Genomic DNA, 7,356 nt, shown 5'->3' on the forward strand with positions numbered 1-7,356 from the left:
ATGATCCAAGACAGTCCCACAGGACACATGATGAAAAGTGCTATCCACATCCAGAGAAAGAACTAATGTTATCTAAATACAGACTGAAGTATACTATTTTCATCCTTCCTTCCTTCCTTCCTTCCTTCCTTCCTTCCTTCCTTCCTTCCTTCCTTCCTTCCTTCCTTCCTTCCTTCCTTCCTTCCTTATCTTCTTACACAAAATGATTAATGTGGAAATGTTTTACATGATTACACATATATAACCTATATCAGATTGCTTACCATCTCAGGGAGATGGGTGGGTAGGGAAGAAGGGATAGAATTTGGAACTCAAAACTTTAAAAAAAAAAAGATAACATGTTAAAAATTGTTTTTACATGAAATTGGGGAGAAAACATGAAATATTATTTTTTTTTTTGCCTTTTGGAGGGCAATTGGGGTTAAAACACTTGCCCAAGATTTCATGCTACTGTTTTGTGTGTGTGTGTGTAGGTGTTAAATGTCTGAGGCCGGAACCAAACTCAGGTCCTCCTGACTCTGGGGCCAGCACTTTACTCACTGAGCCACCTAGCCACCCCTATAAAATATTATCTAAAAAAACAAGTTCACAGACACTAGGGTAAGAACCCCTGCTCTAAATCAAGCTCCCATAAGCAGTGATACTGGTTTATCTTGGAGGAAGAGGTTTGGAGAGGAACGTGGAACTCTGATTTCATTAGTGTCAGGAGACACCATTAGGAAACCCCTTCTATCAAGGCACATAAGCACTGGCTTTGTAACTTATAGTGTGAGAGTATTAATGTGTTAAGTGACTTGCCCAGACTCAGCACAGTGCTTGGCACCTAGTACTTAATTTCTGCTTGTTGCTTTGCCTTTCTAAGGTCATACAGGTAGTATGTGTTAGAGACGGAACTTGAACCAAGGTGTGCCTAACTCCAAGATCTGCTTTGTATTCACATGCCTTTTGCATGGCACACAGCATGTGCTTAATGAATAAATTAATTAAATGGGGGAGGAGGGTTTAGAATTGGTGTTTGGAAACACCCCCTCCCCAAGTTATAAAATAATGGTTCAAAGCCTGGTCCTAAAGAAGAATTAATTAATTATATATTAAATTATATATTACTAAAGAAATATTAAATTTAATTAAATGTATTAAATAATTAGAATTTATAAAATATTTATTAAGCCATAACTATATGCAAAGCACTATGGGAGTACAAATAGAAAAACAAGGAAATTCTTTCTCTCATAGAGCTTATATTCCAATGGGAAAGATACCATATATGAAGGTTTCAGATGCAAGTCAGATGGAACAGTTCTATGGTCCTTAGATACAGCAGCAAAGCAGATAACTATGCCACTTATTTAATGTGATTTCCACAGATAAAATAATATCATTTTCTAATGTTGAGCCATTAGACAGACTTTGGTGGAAAGAACTTTCTTTTCTGGGTCTTCAATAAATGTGACTATAGGGGGCAGAGTTAAGATGTCAGAGTAGAAACAGGACCTCCGTAAGGCTCTGGCTCCCACCAACTCCAATTCATGTAAAAAAGGACTCTGAACAAACTTTGGAGCTACAGAATCCACAAAATGACACAGAGAAGCTAACCTCCTGCTTAGGAGAGCCCAGCAGGCTGGCAGGAATCAGCCAGAGCAGAGCTCTGGGAGCTGTGGTGGCCCAGCCCCACACCAAGGTTTTAGCCCCAGGATGGGCCTGACCAACCACAGGCTGGAGGGACTCCAGATCAGCAGCAACTGTGGCGGTCCAGAATTATCAACACTTAGATGCAAAAGACAAAGTGAGAGGTCAGTGCAGTGTGGACTTTGGGACCCAGTGGTTGGGAGTGCATTGGCTTTTCCCCCCAGGGCGAGAAGCTGCTGACAGCTGTGGTGTAGCCAACACCATGTGGCAGCTTCAGTTCCTGGCCTGCAGAGTGCAGGGGAACCAAGCAACCAGTCTGAGGGGTAATCACTCTTGTTTTAACCTGCTTGGATCTGGATTGCAGTCTAGGGTGGAGGTCCTAGGGTGTGTGACCAGCTTGCCAGAGAGTGTTGAGGCTTCAGAGAGGGCACCCAACTAATACCTCCAGCAGCTGAGAAAACCCCAGCATTTGAAATGAAGCTCCCCTGTCTGGTGGCAGAGTCCTACTGTGGCAAAAAGCCCAGGGGTCAAGTAACTGAGTGGAGAAATGAGCAGGCAAAGAAAGCAAAGCAAACAGAAGAATCCAACATTAAACTCCTATTTTGGGGACAAAAAGGATCAAAGCATGGAACAGGAGGAAGACAGTGAAGCCAGAACTCCTGCATCAAAAGCTTCCAAGAAAAATACGAGCTGGTTACAGGACGTAGAGGACTTTAAGAAGCAGATAAGAGAAGTAGAGGAAAAATTGGGAAGAGAAATGAGAGTCAATAGCCTGACTGAGCAAAATCACACCTTAAAAAATAGACTAACTCAAATGGCAAAAGAGGCTCAAAAAGTCAATGAGGAGAAGAATGCTTTAAAAAGCCAAATTTGCCAGATGGAAAAAGAATCTCAAAAGCTCAATTCCTTCAGAATTAGATTGGAGCAAATGGAAGCTAGTGACTTTGTGAGAAATCACAATGCTGTTAAACAGATCCAAACAAATGAAAGAATAAAAGGTAATGTGAAATATCTCATTGAAAAAACCACTAACCTGAAAAATAGATCCAGGAGAGATAATTTTAAAATTATTGGACTACCTGAAAGCCATGATCAAAGAAAGAACCTAGAAATCATCCTCCAAGAAATTCTCAAGGAAAACTACCCTGATGTTTTAGAACCAGAGGGCAAAATAGAGGTTGAAAGAATCCACCCACCATCTCCTGAAAAAGATCCCAAAAAGAAAACTCCTAGGAATGTTATAGCCAGGTTCAGAAATTCCCAAATCAAGGAGAGAATATTACAAGCAGCCAGGAAGAAACAATTTGAATATTGTGGAAACACAATCAGGATAACTCAAGATCTGGCAGCTTCTACACTGAGGGATCGAAGGGCTTGGAATATGATATTCCAGAGGTCAGAGGAGTTGGGATTAAAACCAAGAATCACCTACCCAGCAAAACTGAGTATCATGTTTCAGGGGGAAATATGATCATTCAGTGGAATAGAGGACTTTCAAGCATTCTTGCTGAAAAAACCAGAGTTGAATAGAAAATTTGACATTCAGATACAAGAAGCAAGAGAAGCATGAGAAGATAAACAGGGAAAAGAAATCATAAGGAACTTATCAAAGTTGAACTATTAACATTCCTACATGGAAAAATGATAATTATAACCGATGAAACTTTTCTCAGTATGAAAATAGTTGAAGGGAATATATATGTCTATATCGGACGGTATACAGGAGTATGAATACATATGTGAATGTGTGTATATATGTTTACAGGTATATATAGATAGAGGGCACAGGACCAATTTAATAGGAAGGGATGATACTTAAAAGGTGAAATTAAGAGGTGAGAGGAATATAATGAGAGGAGATGGGGATAGACAGAATGGGGTAAACTATCTCATATAGAAGAGGTGAGGGAAAATGGTTACAATGGAGGGGAAGAATAGGAAGGCAAAAGGGAATGGGTCAACCTTATTCTCATTGAATTTGGCTTGGGGAAGGAATGAAATACACACTAAATAGGGTATCTGACCCTACAGGAGAGTAGGGGGGAAGGGGATGAGAGAGGGGATGATGCAAGGAAGGACAGGCTGGGGGGGAGGGAAGTTGGAAGCACCCATTTTTGAAAAGGTACAGTATCAAAATAGAGAATAGAACAAGTGGGAGGTGGGATAGGAGGGAGGGAAATATAGTCAGTCTTTTACAATATATCTACTATGTAAATGTTTTACATTAGCTACACATATACAATCTATACTGAATTGCTTATCTTCTCAGTAAGGGTGGATGACAAGGGAGGAAGGGAATGAGTCTGGAATTCAAAGCTTTGAAATAAAATGTTTAATACATATATATGTATATATATATACTATTATTAATACTATTTTACATATAATTGGTGTAATAGAAATGTAAATTTTTAAGATCTTTCCTGCCCCTAAGTTAAGTGTACCTGGAGCCTCTGGTGGGAGGCTTGTTTTTCAGGTGATGCTGTGTGATTGGGCAGTGGGTCAAGAGGGTGGTTACATTCTCTGACCCAGGAGAAGGCTATATAATCCCTGATGTGAGGCTTTGCTTTGGGGCTCACTTTGAGAAGTGTTGTGTGATTTGACCAGATGAGACTCTGGGTAGCCATTGAGAGCCCCCCGGCTTTGAAAACCCAGATGTTGATGCTTCCCTCTCTGGTAACTGTGATTAGGTATGGATGCATAATATGTAATGGCTGGACAGTTTGGAAGCCTGTGTGCTGAAATGTTTCTCCGTCTTGTAACTTCTGTCTGTATACTCTGAAGTTCAGGATGCTGACCTTTTTCCTGTGAACTAGGTGAACAATATATGTTTAATTGAGTAAGCTTGTTAACCCATTTTGAGTTGCTTTCCTTTAGAAAAGAAGATCTAAGAACCTGTGTTGGCAGCCATCCTGGGGATGCTGGGGTGCTTGCTGCTACAATTGGGAAATAAGATATACAGGCATGGGGAATAGAGATCCACCATGTCCTACTGGAAAAGTCTAAGGGAGTATGGGAGAAGATATGGGAGAGAGCATATTGGAGGAGGGGATATCCTGTGGGACTGCTATTTTGGGGCAGTGGGTAGGGGAAAAACGGGGAGAAAATTTGTAACTCAAAATCTGGCGGAAATGAATGATGTAAATCAGAAGTTAATAAAGCATTTGAAAAATGAAAAAAAAATAAACGTGACTATAATACCTGCAGGAGGAGTTGTAAGGCTCTATGTCCACAGGGTTGCTTCCCAGGAAGATGACTGTGGGCAGTGGGCTAGAAGTATTGCTATCCCAGAGTTCAGGCTCTTGGGCTATGCCCAGTAGGGTCTGAAGGGAGACAATGGTTAAGGTGGTGGAGGTGGTTTAACTTGCCTTCTCTCTTTCCCTCAGGGTGTCTTGCTGCTTCATTTAGGTTGGCTTGCCCACCCTGTGAGTGGAAGAGACATGAGAAGATAGCTTCTTTGCAGAAACGTGGTGTACATGAGTGTAGAGCATTGCATAGTGTCAGAGTTTGTTAATGTAGTGACTGAGAAGGAAGGAAGGAAAGAAGGAAGGAAGGAAGAGCCCAAACCACCCATGTATACCTCCCTGTATCACAAGCAACCTACAGATGTTGTCCTGGTTTTCTGGACACCCTGTGCAGACCCCAACTGGGCAACATGATGGTCAGCCACTCCTAAGGTACTTGAAGAACATGGTATTCATTACCTAGACCCCTGATTATATAGATTGGTCAATCCTTCCTTTCAGAAATGCACAGAGACTGCTCCCAACATTAAAAAAAAAGTAAGTAGAATATAATCATCTCAAATATTGGGGTGGGGGTGGGGTACAGTGGCAATAAACCTAGGAGGTGGAGGTGAGCACAGGGTCTCAGAGAACCCAGGCAGAGATAACCACCTTCCCTAAAAGTACAGTGTGGGCAAAGCCTGGCACAAAGCCCAATTCAGGGACAAAAGTTGAAGAGTTGATTAAATTACCAAAAGTACCAAACTAGTATAAAAATTATTGTAAATCTAGAGATCCCCAAAATAGGAATAAATGAGAGGAAAAACTGGATCTTCCACAAGGTCTACATGAATGCCTAGATTAAATGAAGCAAGAGGTCCTTGGTTTTTTGCTGTTGTTTGTTTTTAATAAAATGGAGGTTCTGAAGGAAGGGAAAAATAGCTTAGTAGAGAAAGTGATAGACTTTACCTAAATAATGGACTCCCTAAAAGGTACAATATATGAAAAAGAAAGACTTCATAAGACAGAAAGAAATGTTAGAACAAAGTCAAAAGATTGAAAATATAGAAGGAAATGTAAGATATCTGTTATTTAATACAAACAAACCCTGACCTGGAAAACAAGTCAAAGAGAGATAATTAGATAATTTAAGAATCATTGAAAACTATGGCCAAAAAAGCTTGATCATTATATTTCAAGAAATTATAAGTGAAAACTGTTCAGATACATTAGAACCAGAGAGTAAAGTGACATCTATTGATGATCTCCTTAAAGCAACCCCAAAAGGAAAAGTCCCAAGAATGTTAAAGCCAAAATCCAGAGCTCCCATGATAAAGAAAAAGTACTTTAACCATCTGGAAGGGGGCTCAAGTACCAAGGGACTACAATTTGTGTTACACAAGACCTGACAATTTCTGCTATAAACAACAGATTTTTTAATGTTATTACTATTGTTCAGTGATATTCAACTTTTCACCACCCCATTTGGGTTTTCTTGGCAAAGATACTGGTGTAGTTTGCCACTTCCTTTGCCAGCTCATTTTTCAGATTAAGAAACTGAGGCAAACAGGGTTAAGTGGTTTTCCAGGATCACGTTGCTAATAAGTGTCTGAGGCCAGATTTGAACTCAGGTCTTCCTGACTCCAAGTGTGGAACTCTATCCACTGTGTCATTGAATACAATATTCCACAATGCAAAAGATACAGGCTTACACCCAAGTATAACTTAGCTGCAAAGCTGAGTATAATGCTACAGAAGGAAAAAAACAAAAGTAACCTTTAATGGTATAGAAGATTTAAAGCATTTCTGATTAGATGAGAACTGAGTAGGAACTTTGAAATAGAAACACCAAAGTTTAGAGAAATTTAGGAAGGAAAATTTTCTTGGCAAATTGGATGGAGCTGTATGGTGATATGCTAAAATTTGAAGAGGGAAAAAAGAAACAAATGTCTTCAGAATTTTCATTTCTTTCCAGAGTATTGAAAAATAGAGGACCTGGGCGGGGGGGGTGGGGGGGGGGGGGGGGGGGGGGGGGGGGGGGGGGGGGGGGGGGGGGGATGGTTCTCTTCTGAGGGTCTGAAGATGGGAAAGGGATGGAATGGTAAAAGGAATACATCAATATAGAAAGGAGGGTGAAGGGGATGGAGCTTGCTATTTCTCATAATTGGGATGAGTGAAAAGACTATAACAAACATGGTAGAAAGGAATAGGATAAATGGGCAACAGATGAACTTCATTCTTATCTGAATTTGAACATACACACACACACACACACACACACACACACACACACACACACACCAGTCTGATGTAAAAATATCTCGAACTCAATGGGGAAGCAATCAGTAAAAAAAAAAAAGGAAGAGTTAAGATGGAGGAAAATATTGATAAAGTGATAATTACAAGCAAAACAAATTTGCTGATCCTAAAAGGGGTGGGGGAATTAAAAGGAAACAAAAAGAAAAACAAATAACTAGAATTTAATGAGGTGCTTTATATTGCC

The sequence above is a fragment of the Petaurus breviceps genome, unplaced genomic scaffold, assembly GCF_028583685.1.
Source record: "Petaurus breviceps papuanus isolate PSGF00001 unplaced genomic scaffold, PetGlider_PUasm1.0 551, whole genome shotgun sequence".
In the NCBI taxonomy this organism is placed as follows: Eukaryota; Metazoa; Chordata; class Mammalia; order Diprotodontia; family Petauridae; genus Petaurus; species Petaurus breviceps.